The sequence below is a fragment of the Gymnodraco acuticeps genome, unplaced genomic scaffold (genome assembly GCF_902827175.1).
Source record: "Gymnodraco acuticeps unplaced genomic scaffold, fGymAcu1.1, whole genome shotgun sequence".
Lineage (NCBI taxonomy): Eukaryota > Metazoa > Chordata > Actinopteri > Perciformes > Bathydraconidae > Gymnodraco > Gymnodraco acuticeps.
In genome coordinates this window covers 970,590-992,766 of record NW_022989747.1, presented here as the reverse complement: position 1 = coordinate 992,766, position 22,177 = coordinate 970,590, and the positions used below count along the sequence as shown (strand labels likewise).

At 40.6% G+C, this 22,177-nt stretch overlaps 1 protein-coding gene across 18 annotated transcripts in view; it reads left to right on the top strand.

The window, feature by feature from the left end:
• Positions 1-45: 45 nt before the first annotated feature.
• Positions 46-22,177, top strand: part of amot (angiomotin) — a 106,994-nt gene continuing 84,862 nt past the window's right edge. For 5 of the 18 annotated variants that reach the window (XM_034215793.1, XM_034215841.1, XM_034215712.1 and 2 more), the window contains exon 1: positions 185-637. The gene's annotated coding sequence lies outside the window, so the exon portion shown is untranslated. Of the gene's footprint in view, positions 150-180; positions 638-6,864; positions 6,927-7,644; positions 7,755-13,227; positions 13,300-13,660; positions 13,730-14,337; positions 14,461-22,177 lie in introns of those variants that run through there. The other 13 variants (XM_034216134.1, XM_034216069.1, XM_034215997.1 and 10 more) reach the window with 11 other exon arrangements.

The following is a 22,177-nucleotide window of genomic DNA, read 5'->3' as shown; positions in this document are numbered from 1 at the left end:
CTGGCTTAAGTTTACAAAAGCCCCTTTGTCATTTCCCATTTTATACTCCTCCATATCCTCCATGTTCCCTTTCCTTTTGCATAACTGTGAGATGGACATGGAACTTGGCAGAGTCCCCTGGTTAACGTAAACGTTCTAAAATCAAATTTGTAAGTCTTATTCTTAAAATAGCACGTACTTTCACTGAATACTGTTGAGTATTCTATGTTTATTTAATAGGTTCACTGTAACGCATCTGTTTTGAAATGCAAGGGCTTTTTGGCAAAAACCGACTTGATAATGAGGAAGGGAGGGGTTTTCCTGCTACAAAACTTTTCCTCTAGTTTTCGATGAGCTGCAGAACGGTAAGGAGAGGAGTAGGGGGGGGGGAGACATTCTTCTAATACTGCAGAGCAGGCAGGGGGGAGCTTCCTGCCACTCCGAGCCTGCCGACTCTTTTTTCGGTTAACATGACATGTACATGGAAGGACGAATACTTTACGGCCGCTAACAATCTCCTTTCCTCACAAACATTACCGCTGTGCTCGCGGGCCTGCGCTACACGAGGGCATCGCGCTGCTCTGTAGAAACTGCAGACCAGGACAGGAGAACTTAAAGAGAGTTTAAGGACCTGGAATCCAAACGAAAACACTGCAAGGTAACATTTGTGCGTTTACTGCCATATAAAGTTAGGATGTTGAACAGATGGATTAAAATGTCTCTGGTCTCCCGGTGCGTAGGCTAAGCCTTAAGTGAAAACTGTTAAGGATAATCATATTTTGTAAATAACACAAGTAGGAATTGTATGCTCATTTATCTTTGTATCATGAAGGCAATGAGAACTGAAGGTTGTTTTGGAATATAATTATTCTTGTTTTATCGTATATATTTTTGATAATGTTTGTAGGTGTGTGGATTGTGTGCTGCATCAGATTGATTTCGTATTTTCCAGCGTAGATGCCACAAAAATGAAGTGTTTCAGTGGTTGGGGGAGTGTATGGAAAACATTTAAGTTGTTTAGCTGTTCATGTGCTCTGTTTAATCTGATTAGCTGGAATTTTTTTGCCAGTGTTTCTACAATTCACTGACAGGATTGTTAACAAAGCTTTGGTCTGTAGCACTGCAACATGTTGATAGCTTGTTAGTGCAATATCCAGTTTACTACATCAGCTGACCTTTGGCCTATACAGAAGTCATCTTTATCACTGTTTGTTGACTGGACGTCTGGTATTCAGAATAGGAGAGTATGATTTAGAGTAGGATTAGTGGTTTAGAGACTTTGCTCACCTACATTCATAATTAAAACATTTGTAACTATAATGCATTTCCTGAGTTTTTCGTCTGAGATCATTTACCATTCTATAATGATGGTGATAACATTAATTGACATGTTCTAAAGTAAGTTAACATAGCTGTACAATATGTGTAGTGTTCTCTCTTACAGTTTGTCTGGTTGAAACGGAGAGATACATAATACCCGTAATTCTAGATAGACTGTTAATGCATGTTAATTGCAGGTGTGTGTATAGTATTTTTTTCTCATTATCTCAGGGCTTACCACAAGGATATGCAGTAGCCAGCCAGTAATCGGATAGGGATTTGTTTTCAATATCAGTTAACACTATATTTTTACTGATACACATACCCATGGATAAATATGTCTACCTTTTGCACTATTCCCACCCGATTCTTACAATTTAGTGAATACATGTCATAAGAATTGGGCTTCTGCTGTGTTCTTGCCCAAATGTCTTTATCCGTTTAAGTACAAAGAGCACAAAGACAAAACTTGCTACAGTGAGATAATAGTTTTATATTTTACACACAGCATTAATTTAACTGACTGGGGATGTGGAAAATGAACTGTTACGGCTATATTTTTGACCACTTAATACTATCAATTTAACATTAAAACATGACAAAAAACTGAGGAGAATTAAGAGAAGCAGCCTGTCACTAAAAATAAAATGGTCCACATTAATGCTGAGTCCATGTGAGCGGAGCTGAAGTTGTTGCTAACTCACTCTCACACAATCAGGTGGCAAGCAAGACACAGGAACTTTGTTTGGCTCATTTATTCACCAACAGTCATTACACCTCAAAGTTCATACCATTTCGGCTTTCACACTCACCTTTAGACACGGCAGAACGCAGGGCTTAGAAATGATCTTTCTAGCTTTTATTGGCTACAACCTTACTTGACTCCAAATGCTGGGTTTGTTACAAGTTCAGAAACTTCAAATAAAATGTGCCAAGGATATGTTTTAGAATTTGTAATTGAAGGTCATTTTAACTGTTCTTTTAAGAGAACAATGTCAATGCTTATTCACAATTGAATACCAATTTGCCACCAAACTAGTTCAGTTCTAATTTTGTGACGTGCAACAACATTAACCATTAACCTTTCTGTTGGTCGCTTGTTAGCAGACCCTTCACGCGATGGCAGAGCGAACAGGTACAGGCAGGGCCCATAGGGATAGCCCTATAGTTTAAATCTACTACCCACAAATAAACATATGGACTTGGGTTACTATGAAATACTAAAAAAAAAATGTAAATGTATTTAGGAACCTATCCATGTGATTTTAAGTGGGGGTGGACCTCAAATCCTCTAGGGGCTCCCTAGGGGCATGCTCCCCCGGTAAGATTGATTTTTTAATTTTGGAGTTAAATGCATCAATCTGGTGCATTTTGTGGGGGGAATAAAGAGACTAGATCTATGGGAACACAGAAACACCTATATAAAACAGAACTGTATACATTTCAATAATCATAAAATCATCGCCATAACCAATAACAAATAACATATTTCCAATATGACAAAACACTGAAACTTGTTTATTTATTTATATTTGGTTAATTTATAGTTGTGAGTGCTCCTGTCTCCCTCCTCTCCTCCCTTCTCTTTGAGGCAGCAGCAAAGACTAGTTTTAGCTCAACAAGTTTTAAAAGTGTATCTTACATTTTTTCACCTAGTTAACTTTTTTAAATGTTTTATTCATGCATATTTTACGAATCACTTCCCCCTCAAATGGAAATATGTGTTTTACATAAATGGTGACCAAACCGTTTGAGACTCACTGAGAACTTAGACTAAATGAACTATCTAAACACTCAGAGTCCTTTACCTCACCAGAGCTGAGGTTATCCCGAGCTTGAATGACACACAGAGACCAATCAAGGGCTTTGATTTATGATCTGTATGACAGTGGCCATGTCGGCTGGCTACATCATGTAGACAGCCAGTCACCCTGTGTGAGGCAGACCCACATTTGCGCAGCGTTGCGTTCACAATACATACAAAAAAAATCAAAAAATCCTCATGCTAGCAGGCCACTTAACAGGCCAGGCCATCGGGAAACCCCCCGGTCCTCCCGATGGCCAGTCCGGGACTGGGTACAGGAGGCGTAGAGCGAGGGATCATTGTCCACAAGTTAATCGATCGCAGATGGCGTTGTGGTCGCGGACGAATACAAAAAAAACAACTTAAATGGGTCGCGAAATACACTTGGGCGGCCGTTAATATACCTGGGCGGTCCGCCTAAGTAAAGTCTATGGCTGCTTCTCAGGTCGATTAAATGAAATCCTTGCTTCCCTCACTTGCGTCGTTTCCCTGCGTTTAGTCTCTCCCACCAGGGAAGCATGGAGGGACGCAAGGAAACCACGAGAAGCAGGGATATTAGTTTTAAGAGCAATGGGACGTCCTTTCCTCCGGAGCGTCACGTGAAGCGACGTCCGTTTGTGATGACGCTGCACAGCTGATCGTCTGACAATAGCCAGCTCTGTCCCCGTTATTTCCACACACACCCCCGCCTCTGTTAGTACACATTTACTGACACAAACATTTGTATCATCTGTTGTAGATCCCAATAAATAAAATAAAATAAGAACTCATTCTCAAAAAAGATAAACGCCATTCTTAAAATGTATAAACGAACAATAGTTTGATTAATATTGATTTAAAGTGCACAAAATAAATAAAATAATTGAGAGAAGAAAAATAGATATGTTATCTATCAAAACCCAGTTAGATTAACATTCATTGCAGGGCTCGACATTAAGGACTGCCCGATGGCCCGGGGCCATCTAGTATTTAGCTCGGGCAATGGAGCCTCACCTGCTGGTTGCCCGACCGGGCAATCTATTATGCCAGTATCATGCAGCTCGCGGATCCAGTAATGAGTGACCCGACAGTAAAACTAAACATATCTATAACTAGTTTAGGTAGTTTGAGAGGTAATTAAAATAGCTACGTGTGATATTCTAACCTGAAGTGTGTGTTTTGTCCGCTCACCGCTGCAGGTGATTATGCAGAGCTGCGTATCGACTCGTCAGCAGCAGCTGATCTCTCTCTCCCGTCAGATTAGACTTCACCCGCGTTTATGTCCATATCGATCAGATCCAGCTAGTTCTAGCTAATGATATGACTACCTGCTTATTAAAAGACACCTAAACAATAAGTGTCGCTATGCAACCGGGTGAGGCCGCAAAGTATAGCGCAGCATTATGCATTTGTTTACATGCCCACCGGAACCCTGAGGCATTACCAACAGATCAACGCACAATCAACCCATACAGGACATCTCTTTCTCCACATTAAGTGTTAGACATTAGAGTTGACTATTCTTGTCTGTCACATACTCTTCTTGTCTGTCACATAAGTGGCGCAACTGAATCGGTATTGCGCTAAAGGGAAATCATTTTGACCGAAGAGATTTAGATTTGCCGGCTAACGGGAACTCTGACGTCCCATTTTGTGTGCTTCGCGGATGCGCTCGGCTCCTCTCGACTGCTGCTCGGGTCTGCTCGGTCAGCTTCCGGATGAGGAGGCATTCGTTCGACCAACTTACAGTAGATAACATTACAAACATTTTTAATAGTGTAAATAATGTTTGTTTTGGCAGTTATAACTGAATGTAATGTTTTCTACTTTTTTACATCTGGGAAGCCATTTGCCTTCATCAGATGGAAAGTGTCTTGACCAACAACTTAAGTATTTCTTATAGCTATGCAGGTCATGCAAGCGAGCAAACACAAACAAGAACAAACAAACAAGTGAAATGAAGAATAAAATTGAAAAATATAATATTGTGGTGGTTCATCTTATAATTCAGTCTAGAGAATGCACCAAACAGCATCTAAGACCTGCAAAAATCTAAATGTTCTAGGGGGAGGCCCCCCAAACCCTTCGTGCGTCATTTCGTCCGCGAGCATTTTTCAGGGCAATCTCTATTGGGCTCAGGGCCATCTGTAAATTAGCTTAGATGGCCCACAGGGCCATCTCCCAAAATCCTTAATGTCATGCACTGCATTGGATTGCACACTTTGTTTGTTTGTTTGGATATGTAGCACATTAACATTTTAATAGCACTTAATGACTGACTGAATGGAAATGAAAATACATGAAAATGTAAAACGAAAAAAGCGATCATGAAAATGTTTCCAACAAATTAATAAAATGATTTTTGACCACTTTGTTGTTCAGATATATCACATATGTGTAACTAAATGAAACAGGAATTGAAACAAAACACGGTATAAACGCAGGTCTCAGGTCAGGTCAACGCAGTTTCCCAGCGGAGTGAAGAAAATACATGAACCTCACGGGAGTCACTCCTCAGTCTATACCATGTTTTGTTTCAATTCATGTATCATTTAGTTACAAATATGTGATATATCTGAACAACAAAGTGGTAAAAAATCATTTTATTCATTTTTTGGAAACATTTTCATGATCGCTTTTTTCGTTTTACATTGTCATTTATTGTCATTTCCATTCAGTCAGTCATTAAGTGCTATTTAAAATGTTAATTTGCTACATATCCACACAAACAAACAAACAAAGTGTGCAATCCAATGAATGTTAATCTAACTGGGTTTTGATAGATAACATATCTCTTTTCCTTCTCTCAATTATTTTATTTCTATTGTGCACTCTAATCAATATTAATCAAACTATTGTTCGTTTAAATACATTTTAAGAATGGCGTTTATCTTTTTTGAGAATGACTTCTTATTTTATTTAATGTATTTGGATCTACAACAGATGATACTAATGTTTATGTCAGTAAATGTGTACTAACAGAGGCGGGGGTGTTTGTGGAAATAACGGGGACAGAGCTGCTGCCAGACGATCAGCTGTGCAGCGTCATCACAAACGGACGTCGCTTCATGTGACGCTCCGGTGGAAAGGACGTCCCATTGCTCTGAAAACTCATTTCCCTGCTTCTCGTGGTTTCCTTGCGTCCCTCCATGCTTCCCTGGTGGGAGGGACTAAACGCAGGGAAACGACGCAAGTGAGGGAAGCAAGGATTTCATTTAATCGACCTGAGAAGCAGCCTATGTGTCGGAAACCCTGAATTATAAATAATAAACGCAGTTAGCCGACCGGAGCTTCCGGTTTAGGAGGTGCGCACGCAGCGTCTCGTTTTAACTGAAGTGTGTGTGTGTGCGTTGGTGCCGCCAGATTCTGAGGACAATTCGCATGGATACCCACCAGCATTATAAGGGCATTTTGACTTGTGAAGGCAAAACTGGTGTCCTCACAAGTCGCGCAGTGTAAAAGCACTTATCAACATGTAAATAAAACCCTCCGGCTTTTTCTCGGTATGTCCTAATAAACCCCCTATACCTGATTTCTAGTGTATATTTGTGTGTGCTCATTGTGTATAAAACGCTCGTACAGCCGATTCATGGTATTGCAGTTTCATACTCATTTGCCTCTCGTTTTACACAAAATAAGCGCTTTTCATTGGCTGGACACACCTGCTCACTGATTCGGCGGCTAAAGACTCAATCAGGCAAGTTCTCATCAGGGATTGGCCAGCAGTCATCACGCGGGCAGGTTCTAATCAGGGATTGGTCTTTCAGCGTTCGGTCAATGTTTCACCAAGAAACAGTAGCAGGAGGACATGGCTGAGGACAATGCGGTCTTTTAACCAAAACTGGTAAGGGATATTTTTATCATGTATTTGAAACAAAATATAAGGATTTAAATGTTTGTTTGGTGGCTAGCTACAACCTAGCATAACAACTGCAGTTGTTAGTTTATTACTTTGTTTGTCCGGCTCAATGTATCGCCATGAGGCATGCTCCCCATTGCTTTTCGTGTGTTTTTAAAAAGTAATAGGATGAAGTTAGTAAGTTAATCCTACCAAGACACTGCATTTGACTGGAAACGTTACATTTAGCTCTGCCGTCAATTAGCACAGTTTAGCTTAGCATCTTAGTGTGCTGCGTGTTACTGTGCAGACCTCACACCCGTGCAGCCGTCAGCTGTTTCAAGGGAGCGGCTCCTCCGTGCAGAGGAGCGACTGCCGTGTTTTGTAATTTAAAACGTGCATAGTTTCATGCACCTACAGTCAGTGCAGACGTAGCTGTTGACTGTAGGTGCACTGCCGTCGGAGCACACCAGAACGATGTTCCAATCCCGTCTTTTTCGATGTTATGCACATTAAAAATGTTGTGCATTCCTATTAATTCACTACCATCCTTAATAGAAGTGTATCACCCCTCTATTTTCTAATGCGTCTTTTTTTACCCAAAGAGATGTTATTGTTAACCATCAAAGCCAACTTTGAAACATGATGGACTGATTAATGCTTTCTGTATTATGAGTTATTGCGTTGGTACATTAAACTTAGCCTGTTCTCTGTTTTATTCAAGGATGACACAAAGGAGCAGGAGAAAGACTCCTGAACAGGATGCAATAGGGCATATCATTCTGGGCAGAGACAAACCCTTCCTAGACGCCAGGTTCATTAACACATTTAAAGGTAAGCTATTTATCTCACACAGTATGTAGTATCAAAGACGTATAGCATTGTTTCATCAATATGACCCTGACCTTTTAGCCATTGCTCTTAGGTCATCAGCCTCACGTATTTTCAACAATGTATATGTTTTCAGGAAATGTCTTTTAAAATGTGTGCTCCTCAAAAAACAACTCTGTATACCAAATCAATTGTGTCCTAAACTGCCAGACACCCGCCGTGTTTAGAGAGGCTTTTGCCCCGGCCACACGAGGACGAAAACGGCCGTTTGCGTTACTGTTTAGTGTCATATAGACCATTCGGCCATACGAGGACGACCGAATACGGCACTAAACGACTGAGGAAACGATAATGGGTCCCAAGGTGGATAGAACGGCATACGCAACGCTCTGGGGGGTCAAACGGCTCCGTGTGTGCGCCCTATATGAACATTTTCTGATAGTGATTGCGCAATAGCAATAGCCCCGCCTCTCCCCACCTCTTCTGCTCACCTCCGCTTACCCCGCGCCATTGCTGATGTGTTTCGCCACCAACAACAACAACAACAATGGCGGATCGCAGAGTTGCTATCGTGCTCCGGACGCTACTGACCATGCTACAGTTCTTTGTGCAACATCTACAGCAGACTTACACATCCGGGGGGGATCTTACTCGCTGCTTTTGTGGATATGTGCTTCAGCGATCATTTTATGATAATGATTGCACAATAGCCCTGCCTCTTCCCACCTCTGCTGCTCACCCCCGCGTTAAAGTAAACTGCACACTGAATTCAGATTATTTATCTTTCTCTCGATATGGACATAAACGCGAGAGAAGTCTAATCTGACAGGACGGAGACACCTCTCAAACTACCTAAACTAGTTATAAATATGTTTATTTTTACTGTCGGCCGGGTCACTCATTACTGGATCAGCTGCTGCATGAGACAGACACTGACGCTGTCCGAAGAGAGGGAGGAAAAAGAGAGGCTCCGTGTATTTTTATTATTATATTATATAGAGTCGTTATTCATTTGTTTTAAAGCTCAATAAATAACAAAGAAGACCTTTGACCGGCACTTTTATAATTTTGTCGGAAGGTTTAAACTTTAATACACGTTGACTGGCGAAAAACTCTGCCCGGTTCCCTCGGCCCCCACCGCGGAGAATAAACAGAAGGGCAACCATGACAACCATGCTTCTTCGCTGCTTTTGTGGAGGAAGTTACAGCGCCACGTACAGGCTCCTGCATATGTACTGCAGCTTCTCCAGCGGTTGGAGCTAAACGGAGCGGTCTCGTGTGGACAGACACTATCCGGATAACTATTGCGTGTGGACGGAAGCTTGTTTGCGTTTGCGTTAATCCTATGCGTTTAGCCGTTTTCGTCCTCGTGTGGCCGGGGTCTTTGACTACACTTTTGGAGAGCCATGGTGAAGGTGTCTCTGTCTGCTCCATGCACCCCAGGTCAGACCTGTCTGCTTCACTGAGCCTCTCCTCAGTGCGAGGGTTTTTTGGCAGGGTTAGCAAACTACCTGGCCCTTATTATTATATAATGAAGCCTTTTTAACCATGCATATGATCATTTATTGAAATCAAATGTGTACAACATAACTTATAATAGCACAACATTGTCTATCCTCTCAATTTAGCCTCTTAATTTTGATCTTGAAGTGCACAATAATGGTACATTTAACTTTAAAATATAACATTTGTGTTTTCATTTTATGTTTTATTTTTTATATGTTTATACATACCTGTATGGCAACAAAGTACTATTGCTTTAAAATTATTTTTCTAATATCTAATCTGAACATTAGACAAACATGCTGATTAAAGCAGTGCTCTGTTTATTTACATTTAAATGAAAGGCAATATAAAATAATGTGTCACTTCATACCAGTAAATAATTGTGATCTCATCGTGAACTCACCCCTGGATATAGTCAAATCACAGCAACCCTAGCAGTGTTGGCATCACTATGTTAAGCGTTTCAAAGTACTGTTAACCAACGCCTTGTGCTGATCAAACTTTATATATATTAGGGCTGTCAGTCGATTAAAATATTTAATCGCGATTAATCGCATGATTGTCCATAGTTAATCGCAAATTAATCGCACATTTTTTATCTGTTCTAAATGTACCTTAGAGGAATATTTTTCAAGTTTTTAATACTCTTATCAACATGAGTGGACAAATATGCTTTATGCAAATGTTTATCATTTGAACAATGACAAATATTCTCATGAATATTAAACGCAACAACCTCTGAACATTACAAATATTTTCCTCAATTCAACCTGGAACCTCTCATACAATAATTGTGTGTGTGTGTGTGTGTGTGTGTGTGTGTGTGTGTGTGTGTGGTGTGTGTGTGTGTGTGTGTGTGTGTGTGTGTGTGTGTGTGTGTGTGTGTGTGTGTGTGTGTGTGTGTGTGTGTGTGTGTGTGTGTGTGTGTGTGTGTGTGTGTGTGTGTGTGTGTGTGTGTGTGTGTGTGTGTGTGTGTGTGTGTGTGTGTGTGTGTGTGTGCTGTGTGTGTGTGTGTGTGTGTGTGTGTGTGTGTGTGTGTGTGTGTGTGTGTGTGTGTGTGTGTGTGTGTGTGTGTGTGTGTGTGTGTGTGTGTGTGTGTGTGTGTGTGTGTGTGTGTGTGTGTGTGTGTGTGTGTGTGTGTGTGTGTGTGTGTGATTTTTAATCGCATATAAATATTTGACCTAAGAACAGTGAGAAGCAATTTTTTTCACATGGATTTTAGTATACCATTAGGCGCATTCACACCGCAGTACTTTTCCCACAAAGGTTCATGAGAACTTAGTTCATGAGAACAAATTAAGCCGCTGACGTCACTTCTTCTTCTTCTTCTGCTTTGGGTTTACTGGCAGGCCGCAAACCACTTCACGGCGTATACTGCCGCCCAAAGTCCCCGGCCGGAAGTCCCCGGAGTTGGGGACTGGCTTCAGTAGAAGCTGCTGGGAGTCCCAGCAGCCTTCCGAGTAAATCGCCAGAACGCCGACACCTCCTCATCTCCACCGCTCCCATGTTTTATTTTGTGTTGCCATAAGTTAGTCTCTCTGCGTTTCTGCGCTGGGCTAATGGTAATAATGCTAATGCGAGGATAATAAAATGGCGGCTTCACAAAACTTTTTGGGAGTTTTACGGGGCGTGGTTTGCAATCCGCCCAGCCAATCAGAAATATAGCTCTTTTCTCACAAGAGAGCCGTACGAAAGTCCCTGCTCTCTAGCAGCTCTCTGCTCTCTAGCAGGGACTTTCGTGGGGGTAAAAAGGTTCTCATGAACTAATTTTAGTACCGGCTCTTTTTGGTGTGAACGCGATAAAAGAGGCTAACGTCCACGCTAGCTTCCACGCTAGCTGCTATATGTTTTGCATTGAGGTGATACTTGAGGCTTGATGTGCTGCGGTGATATGCGAATTCCTTTTTGCATAATTTGCACACAACCGTGCTCTTATCAACGCTTCCATCCGGCCGTTTTTTAAAACAACATTTCCCACTGTTGTTCACCGTGGTTTGTTGTTGTCTGAAGTCATGAACGTTAGTTGGTGCTCCAGTATAATCGGTACGCCTGAAACTCATCCAGTGAGAAACGTTCCGCGGTGCAAAAATAAGTGCGATTAAAATGCGTTAATTTTTTTAACGCGTTAATTTTTGTGTAATTAATTAATCCTATGTTCATTACAATTGTGGTCTTACCTTGACTTGAAGATGAAGTCCATGCTATCCTTCTGGACAACAATCTCCATTACATTTTTGTAAAAGTCCTCCTTATCTTCCTCTAGTTTCAAAAGTCTAGTTTGTTGTTTGCGTTCCGTCTCTGCGTAGAATAACAGTAGCAACAAGAACCTGTGGGCTCACGTGCGCCCCCTTCAGTGCGGCAGAGGTTATGGCTGCCTCCCCTGGTGCTTTTTTCATTGCCGTTGTACGATGAGACCAGCGGGCCTAAATATCATATATACGTGAAATAAGTTATTTAGAGACTATGGATGGCGAGGATAAATGTAATAAAGGGATCTACAAACATTACATTGGTGACATACAGTGAGATGGTGCAGGCATGCGCTTAGGGCCCGCTTTCCAGACAGTTTCTGTGGGGTGACGCATTCTGAGGTGAGGCAGAGCTCATCTGTGCCTCACCTCACCACACAGTAACTGGCTTGAGCGCGCTCACAAAATAAGTGCCCGCGCTACATTAGTGCCCGCGCTCCAGCCAGTTACTGTGGGCTTACGTGAGGCAGAGCTCGTCCCTGCCTCACTCCTCATCGCTCCCATGTAGTTGTAGCGGAGCTCGGCCAATATGCTGATTTTGACTATAAAAAGCGATTGGAATCATACATAAATCACACTTACAACACAGATCAGTGGAGACATGTTATTATTATTACTATTTAGTTTTTCTTTAGTTGTTTTTCTGTTACATTGGAGTATGACAGGTGAGGCTCTGCCTCCCCTGCCTCCCCTGACTGCACGTCGCTGACTGTACTAAAGTGGCCGCTCCAACAGATGTCTTAGCTTTGCTGAAGAACGTTTACCATATCCTCATGTATGCACCAATACAATAATTAAGGCACAAGTACCAGAGTGTAGGAATACTTTGTTACAGTAAAAGTCCTGCATTCAAAATGTTCCTCAAGTGAAAGTAAAAAAGTGTTCTCATCAAAATATAGTGAAAGTAGCGACAGTAAAAGTAGTCATTGTGCAGATTGGTCCATTTCAGAATAATCTATATGATATGTTTTTATAATGATTGATCATGAAAGTGTTCTCAAAGCTGGTGAAGGTGCAGCTAGTTTGAATGACTTTGTATACTGCAGGGTAGCTGGTGGATTTACTCCAGGTGGAACTAAAGTCTGATTTAACACTTGATTATATTTCACATCATTCATCCACATCTGTAAAGTAACTAAAGGTATTACATACATGTAGTGGAGTAAAAGTACACCATCTACCTCTGAATTGTAGAGGAGTAGAAGTAGCAAAACATTGAAATAATTAAGTAAAGTACAAGTAACTCAACATTTTACCCAAGCACTTGAGTTTATGAACTTAGTTACTTTACACCTCTGGCTATAAAGATAGAAAGACTAAGCCTTGCACAGAGGCATGACAATACATTTTCAAAATGCTCAACAGTGCTGCCAAAAATATAAACTGACTGCTACACAATTAAAATAAATGCCTCACTTGTACCTATTTGCTGTAATGGAATTATTCCCAGACGAGGAGATAACATACAACTATGGGGATTCTGCTTAGCCCTGTCGCTCAATAGTGAGGTTATGTTCTCTTTAGGACATTGCATAACTGACAGGGAAAAAGTGTTGCATTGCTCCATTGCTCTTCATGGTACCACTCGGCTCAGTTAAGCAGATTTGATTTATTTGCAAAAAAATGATGCTGTGTTAACATTATTTTCTGAATTTCACCTGATTAATACGAAATGAGTCAATAATGTTTTTAAGTCGTGCCGATCTTTCACTTATTTACAGGAAGTATGTGGTGGGACACGAGAGGCTGGGACCGAACTTAGTACAACTCCAAACACATCAGGGGACAAGATGGTGCGTTTCAATGTATTGTTTTTCCACTCATTGTTGCGTGTCGCTGACTGGTATAGATTGAAGCTGTTTTACCAGGACTATCGTCTTGGTAAGGGGCTCCGTTTCCCCATACTTTGGGTCAAATTGAAACGGGTTAAATGTTATACTACACAGAAAGATAAAGGCCGTCTGGTCAAAGGGTGTCTTGTAGGGACAGCAGTCCTTGTAAGGACAGATGATTTTACAACCTGTTGACATGACTAGACATTAGATCATTGCCTTCATCCAGCATGTACACACCTCCATAACTGTTGCAGCACATAAGTCAGATCAAACACTACCAAGGTGACAACAGTGTCTTTTTTTTGTGCTACAATTTCAGGCTCCCTGTAAAGAAGCTTCTAACCCTGAGCCCGAGAGAGATCCTCCGTTCTTCCCACGAACCAAAATGGTAAGTTGTATTTCATATCACAATCACTTTCTGTGTTGGGCTGTAGAGGGAAACAATACATGTACACTGGGGCTGTGACAGTATTGTACTTTTCTTAATGCTGTGAAAGATTAGTCAAATTCCAGAAACTGAAACATATTATGTGTCTCTATATTATTTAAGCCATAGTTTGTAGACTGTTATTTACTGCACCATGACATGATAAATGCTCAGAATAAGAGTTAGTAGTAGTCGTTTTTAGAACAGAGGAGCAGCGTTACCATGGCATTCATGAAACAAAATGAGGATGCCAACTGGTAATATGGTTAACATTACAGTCCTACTATGCTCATCAGCTTTCTTCCTTGGATGAGATATGCTGATGGCTGCTGCACACATGGCATGCTAAGAGTCAATGTGATAGTAGATTTTTTTATCAATTATTGCTCTGTGATGAGTTGCTTTTAGGCCCTAATATGTTATTTAGGGGCTAATAATGTATTTTTATTTTTATTGCTGGCTAATGAATTGAATAAAGTCATGTTAATGTTCAGATTTGTGTCACATTGATAGATGAATGGAAATTAGTCAATGTTTTAAAGTCGTGCCTATCTTTCACTTATTTACAGGAAGTATGTGGTGGGACACGAGAGGCTGGGACCGAACTTCGTACAACTTCAAACACATTAGGGGACAAGAGAACCAGGGCAAAAAAGTTATGTGCACCCCTGACTATAATCCCTCTCAATAAGGTATTCAAGTGCCTGTTTCTTGGAGTCCTTTTATGCTGATTGATGCTCAAGTGTGGCTTGAAAGCTGATTGGTTGATTAGGTGTGGTTTGAAAGCTGATCGATTGATTAGGTGTATTTTGAAAGCAAAAATTCACATGGGGGCTAATATTTTTGACCAACCCATTTTTCACTATATTTGATAGCCTAAAAACTTATTTTATTTTCCAAAATGTACCAAAAGCTACTAAATAGCACTGGTGAATGTTTGATTATATCAAGTTTTTATCAATGCTGGAAACATTGAGAAGAATTTTAGGAAAATATTCCATAACACCTGAGGGGCTAATAATTTAGGCCTCAACTGTATATAGAATAATTATGAAGATGAATTAATTTTTTTACCACTAAAATACATTAACACATCTTTGATTCATGTCGTTTATAACTGGAATATTACAATTATTATTAACTTTGTCTGTACAAAGTAGCCCGTCCAGGAAATGTTACAATCCGGCTCCTGGGCTGCAACAAAAAGCAGGGAGGCGAGACGTATGGTAAGAATATAACAATCGTTTATTTATAATAAACAAATAAGTCAATGGAACCAGCAACAGGTCCCGAGGCTGGCACGGAGAGAGTGCCCAGAGGAGTGACGGCCCCTACACACGGCGGCGTGCGTTGCCGCTTCAACGCTTCTGCCCATTCACTTTGAATGGGGTGACGTCACGATTCGCCAAACTGCATTGTGGGAGCAAAGCGTAGCTTCTCTCGCGGTGCTCGCTGCAAAAGTAGAGCAATGTTCTACTTTTGACGCCTCGATGGAGGCGTCAGCCAATCGAATCATATGCCAGTACATGCTCTAGCCAATCAAACCGCGTGCTTGTGTGTCTGGGGCGGGAGATTCATGTGATTGGTTGTTGGTCGAGTTTCAGCCCCCCCCTATAGCAAGCGACAACGCACGCCGCCGTGTGTAGGGGCCGTGAGAGAGAGACGTATCCGGCTGGGCTCTCTTCTTGTAGGCCTTTTCAACCCAGGTGCAGCTCATCAGGTAAACGCCGGGTCGTCACCCCCCCCCCCCCCCCCATAAAGAAAGGGGTTCAATTAAGAACACCGTTAACTACCTAACCGGCCCTCTCCACACCAAAACAATACAGCTACAATAGCCTTCAAAAACTCCACACTGATGTCTATACTCCTTCTCAAACCAGCCAACAAACCTCTCCCTGCCCACTCAGCAATTCCAGCGCCTGAAGAAGCAATTTAAGAGGGACAGAGTAGATCTAGAATAGGGCTGCACGATTTGGGGTAATCTAATTGCGATCTTTCTGACAGATATTGCGATTTCGATTTGCGATATTTGTTTTTATGCGACCCGATGGAAGTTTATTGTAAAATGCGGCCATATCTCCGGCTAGGAAGGTCGTATCAATGTGCTCTCGTCTCTAGCACCCCTGCAGCCCGAGCTACGAATAAAGAACTAAACTTACATGAAACTTCCGTTGGGTTGCTTTAACCTGTTAAGCCCGAGAGACCCCGGTACCAGGGCCCTCCTGCAACATCTTGCAGGAAACAGTGTCTGAGATCATGTTCATTTAATAAACTATGAATGTTTTATATCATGTAACGGGAAGAAACTCATCTAACTTTCTTTTTTTTTTTCAAAAAAACCCCCACAATGCTAACGCTGAGCCTCTGAATTAGCAACGAGCAAAACATGTTAACAGATGACTGCACCGAAATTCACTCACAAAACCTTATTATTTATCTTTGCTGCACATCCAACCCATCGTTTCACATCGTGAGGTGACACAGAATCGAGGGGTACCCTTCATTATCACTCAATTATACGAACTCTCTGAGATAATAACAAGAACAGACATCAAAACATATGGCGCTAGGTAGCTAAAAACGCTAACATGGCTCACCTGTGTTGTAGTCTGGTCAAAAGTGGTCTTTAATGGCATAAAACAGTGCTTCTCAAAGTGTGGTCCGCGGACCACTGGTGGTCCGTGAGCGCCCCCTAGTGGTCCGTGAGTATATTGGTACAATTTCACATTTTTAATTAATTAATTTAAGTTTTCCGCACTCTCGCGGGAATATCTCCGCAATGGAGCGAGCTTAAGTTTCACTTTCGATTGCATGATATAACCCAGATAAACACCTTCATCACACATGTTGCCGCTTGTTTGTACAATTTTCAGGCGATTTGTAAAAAACGATGTGTTTTTGGATATTTGTGCAGTTAGGTGGTCCGCGAGTGCTTTTTTATTGGTTAAGTGGTCCTTGGTATGAAAAAGTTTGAGAAACACTGGCATAAAACAATAAACGCTGGACGGACACTATAATTTACAGTTTTTTACTATGTTCAGTCTGAATTTTCTTTAAAATAAAAAACATTGATTCTGACTTTTCTACATCCAACTCACAGGTTTATCATTACTTTGAGAAAAAAGATTATTAATTTAACCCTTTTTAGAAGGGAAGATATGGTCATTTGTTCTGGGAATTATATTGTCGAGCCTGAGACCTGAAAAACAGGCTCAGGGCTAAACTGGTTAAAGTCAAGCTTCAGTTTAAGATTCAACCTGTAATAGATGTAAAACATGTGACGGAGCATTACTAACCTGACTGAGATGGTTTGTTTCACCTAACCATCTAGGAAAGCTCCATTGGAAGCCATTTGGAAAAGTATTTCAAAAATACTTGGTAAGTGAGTGGATCAATCTGTCTATCACTTACTATCATGGGCCACTTCTGATTGGTTAACAATGACTGGTACATGTGGAGCACAGCACCTCTGATTGGTGTGGATGACTGACACACAAGAAGAACAAACAAAACAACTTTTTTTTTTTTAAATAAAAAAAATCGCAGGCTTTGCGATTTGATAATTGCATCATTTAAAATCGCAATTTCGATTTAAAATCGATTAATTGTTCAGCACTAATCTAGAAGACCAGAGCAAATGGCATAGTACCATCAGGCAAACCCAAAAGAACTAGGAGCTCTTCTCCTACGCTTCGGTGTGGACAGGAGACAATTTTGGTCAGTCCCTTGACCCAGCACATAGAAAGTCCCGGAATGTTTCTCCAGAAATGGCAAACTAGCCCTTGGCACCAAAACCAGGACCTGACCTCCAGGACTAAATGAGCGCTGCTCAGTTTTTCGTTCATACCGATGTTTCCTTCCTACCTGGGCTAATGACAACTTCTCTTTGGCGGACCTCGTTTACATGGTCTATGTAAATACGAAGGGGTTCCGATGGCGTGACGGCTTCAACGATTACATTACATTGCATTTAGCTGACGCTTTTATCCAAAGCGACTTACAATAAGTACATTCGACCAGGAAGACACAACCTTGAAGAAAACAGAATCATATAAGTACATCAGGTTTCATAGAGCCAAACATTTCAAGTGCTACTCAACTGGCTATAGATAAGCCAGTCCTTTATTAGTATATAAGTGCTCTGTTAGCAGTTCTTTGTTAGTAATTATATCGCTCGAAGTGGAGTCGAAAGAAATGAGTTTTCAGTCTGCGCTGGAAGATGTGCAGGCTTTCTGCTGTCCTGATGTCAATGGGGAGCTCATTCCACCATTTTGGAGCCAGGATAGCAAACCCACGTGTTTTTGCTGATGGGAACTTGGGTCCCCCTCGCAGCGAGGGTGCAGCGAGTCGTTTGGCTGATGCAGAGCGTAATGCACGCGCTGGGGTGTACGGTTTAACCATGTCCTGGATGTAGGAAGGGCCAGATCCATTCACAGCATGGTATGCAAGTACCAGTGTCTTGAAGTGGATTCTAGCAGTTACCGGAAGCCAGTGAAGTGAGCGGAGGAGCGGAGTGGTGTGGGAACATTTAGGAAGGTTGAAGACCAGACGATTAAACGTTCAAAAGGCTGTACACTCGCAGGGATGGGACACAGTGGAGCGGATTTCTCACCCCGATTTGGTTTACCTTTCGTTTAATATGCCAAGACACATCCCTCTTTAAACGGGGCCAAAATAAATACATTATATTAAAATATATATATATTTGTTTTAATTATTATTAAACTGTGAATATTCACTCAAATAAATACAAAATATAATAATAATAAACATTTAAGGTGCAGCATTTCGATGAACTGAAATAATCTGTATTTGAACTGTACTGTACTGTACTAGTACCTAAGCAGCGAGCTTGACATTAGGCTTGTCATTGTATTTTCATGTTTTTTTTAAGAAAAATGAACTTGTCCACATTGCTTGCCGAAAGGGCAGATCTGCTGGCACTAACAATGTCTCCTGCTGTGGAGAACACCCTGTCGCTAGGGACAGAGGTAGCAGATACAGCCAGCGCTTTGCTAACATGGCAACATAAGGATATTTGGCGTTTGTAATAGCTTTGGCTCGGTCTGAATTTTTTACGAGTGGTGGAGGCGTACATGCTAGTGGGAGTTGGGTTTGCACTTCAGTCTTTTTTGTTTTGGTACCGGGGATATTCACGTTCGTGTGATGCCTTTTCAAATGAGTGTGTAAGTTTGATGTATTGCCAGCCGCGTAACCAATTTTAGTTGAACAATGCCGACAAACAGCTTTGGTTCGGTCCACCTGTCTTTGTCCGTCATCCTTGTACGTAACTGCGAAACCAAAATGTTCCCAAACCGGAGACTTCAATGTTGCAGGAGGATTTTCAAGCTCAACTTTATCTGCGTTCGCCATTTAAACAGTTCCTCAAATTACTGACTACATTTGAACGTATCCCTGTGACCAGCTCTCATAGTATGCCTCTCGTCCAATGAAATGACTTGGTCGCTCTATGACGCGTTGAACCCAATATGAGAAAATTTCACTGACCTGAGATTACTTCCAAAATGTTGTTCACGTTCTCAATTTGTTACGTTTAGCGTTCTATTCGTTCGGAACGCTTCGGTACACATGTGTACCGAACCGAAGGGCCCATACCGAATAATTTTGGTACGTATACCGTTACACCCCTAGTGTGTTTGGGTAATGTCCAGCTAATCCAGAGGGGTTCTCATAAGTCATAATTTTGTCAAACGCCCACTCCCGCGACCGTCCCCACAGTCCTGTAGAATTTCAAGTCTACAGATCTCTAGACTCTTTTACCAAAACTGAATTTTTTTTTTTTACAAGTCTTTTTATTTCATTATAGTGTACAGTAATCGATACCATTTCATTTATATTGTAATATCAGAGTACACTCACTACACTCCCCCCTCCCTCCCTCCACCCGCAAAAAAAATAATGCTTATCAATATAACTTAAACAACAGAGCCATGAAAATAAACATAAAATGGGAAAAAAAAGGAAAAAATAAATAAACCCACATCAAAGTAAAACAATCAAATAATTATACAATTAATTATACAATACAGCGACAATATAGAAAATGACAACACAACTAGTATTTCCGGCCGTCAGGAAAAATAGCCACAGAGTGCACCATTCCATCACTGGTCATATCTCAGATATATTTTCCAAATAAGAAAACAATGGCAACCACAGAGCTTGAAAGATATGTCCTGTCCACGATTATATTTTTCCAATGTCATGTTCTCCAGAGGTAAAAAATGTGTTATCTGATCAATGAAAAGTTTAAATGTTGGAGGACGTTCATTCTTCCAGAGTAAAAGTATACATTTCTTGGCAAAATCTGTTATTGTGATTAGTATTCAGTAATGTTTGGGGTTCAGTTTAAAGTTTGGCATGTCATTTAACAGGAAAAAACATGGATTTTGGCTCATTTCGATTCCTAAAACGGCTTTTGTGAGCGCATGAATCGAATCCCAGAAATGTTTCAAGAGATCACAGTCCCAAAACAGATGCATAAATGTTCCTCCTTTTACTTTACATCTCGCACATTTTGGAGAGTTTTCTTTGGAAATGTTATGGATCTTTATGGGTGTGAGGTAAAATGTGTTGAGAAATGTAAAGTTTGCTTCTTTGGTTTTATTGCTTGTGAATGGAAAATGTGTTCTTTCACAGATATTCAGCCAAGTAGTTTCATCTATCTGTATCTCCAAGTCCTTTTCCCAGATCTTTTTTTAAGTTAGAAAGGATGACTGAGCTCTTTTAGAAAAAACTGCATTCAATTCTCTAATTTTACCTTTGATCGTGCTCGATGACATCAATATCTCCTTCTCTTCCAACAATCCCGATCTCAATTTATTGCTTTTAATAATTGAGTGGATCACGTTCCTAATTTGCAAGTATCTGAAAAAATCCTTATTTGAAATGTCATATTCTGCTCTTAAATCATTAAATGATTTCAATGTTATATCTTTGTGGAACAAATGTTTCAATTGCTTTATACCTGATTTCGTCCATTTGTTTATATTAATTGACAACAAATATTTGCTAAGATCAGGATTGTTCAAAATAGGAGAAAATATCGAAATACCTGAGTTAACATGAACTTTCTTTGTACAGTCCCTCCAGGCTAAAAGTGTATTGACCACTGTAAAACATTTGGCCATATTTTTCACCTTATTGAAGTCTTTAACAAATATAAGAGTTTCCACTGGCAACGGGTCAAAGGTATTGGCTTCTATCTGAACCCATAGTGAATCCTTTCTTCCCAGAGACCAAGATAGTACATTTCTTAATTGAGCCGACCAGAAGTAGTGTTGAAAGTTCGGAAGACCAAGACCCCCCATAGTTTCTGGTTTCATAAGGGTAATTAACTTGATTCTTGGTTTTTTATTACACCAGATACATTTTGAGATGTGTCTATTGAGAGATTTAAAATAGTCAGCGGATAAATAGCATGGTAACATTTGAAAAAGAAAAATACATCTCGGTAGAATATTCATTTTTATGACATTGATTCTTCCTAGCAGTGATATTGGTAATGTGGACCATTTAGATAAATCCTGTTTGATTTTGTCAATGAGCGGATTGTAATTCTCTTTAAACTGATTATCCAGGTGTGGTGTTATATTTATTCCTAAGTATTTAAAGCCACCTGGTGACAAATTAAAAGAACAAGACTTTTCCAAATTTGCTGTTGGCGTCATATTTAAGAAACAAGCATTCGATTTCTTAAAATACATTTTATATCCTGAGTATCTTCCAAATTGCTCTATCGTGTCGTGCAGATGTGGTACTGAATTTTCTGGGTCTGTTAAGTAAAGAATGATATCGTCAGCATACAGAGAAATGTTGTGTTAATCTTCACTCCTTTAATACTTATGTTGTCTCGCACACATGACGCCAGTGGTTCAATTACAATTGCAAAAAGCAAAGGTGACAGAGGACATCCCTGTCTTGTCCCCCTTGTTAGTGGAAACAAATCTGAGGAACTGCAGTTAGTGATAACCGCTGCTTTAGGATTTTTATAAATTGATTTGACCCACTCTATGAACCGAGAGCCCATATTTAACCTGTTCAAGATAGCCAAAATAAAATTCCACTTTGATCAGGACTAATTAGTTTAGGTAAAATAATTTCCAGTCGTTTTGCTAATAATTTGGTGATAATCTTATAATCATGATCCAAGAGGCTTATAGGCCTAAATGAAGAACAATTCAAGGGGTCTTTCCCATCTTTATGTAGTACAGTAATATATGCAAGATTCATTGATTGAGGAAGTGTTTTGTAGTGAGAGAAGTTGTTAACCATTGACATAAATATAGGTTGAAATTCAGTCCAAAACTCTTTATAAAGTTCTGCCGAGAAGCCATCTGGCCCTGGGCTTTTATTTATAGGCATAGATTTAAATGCAGCCAAAACTTC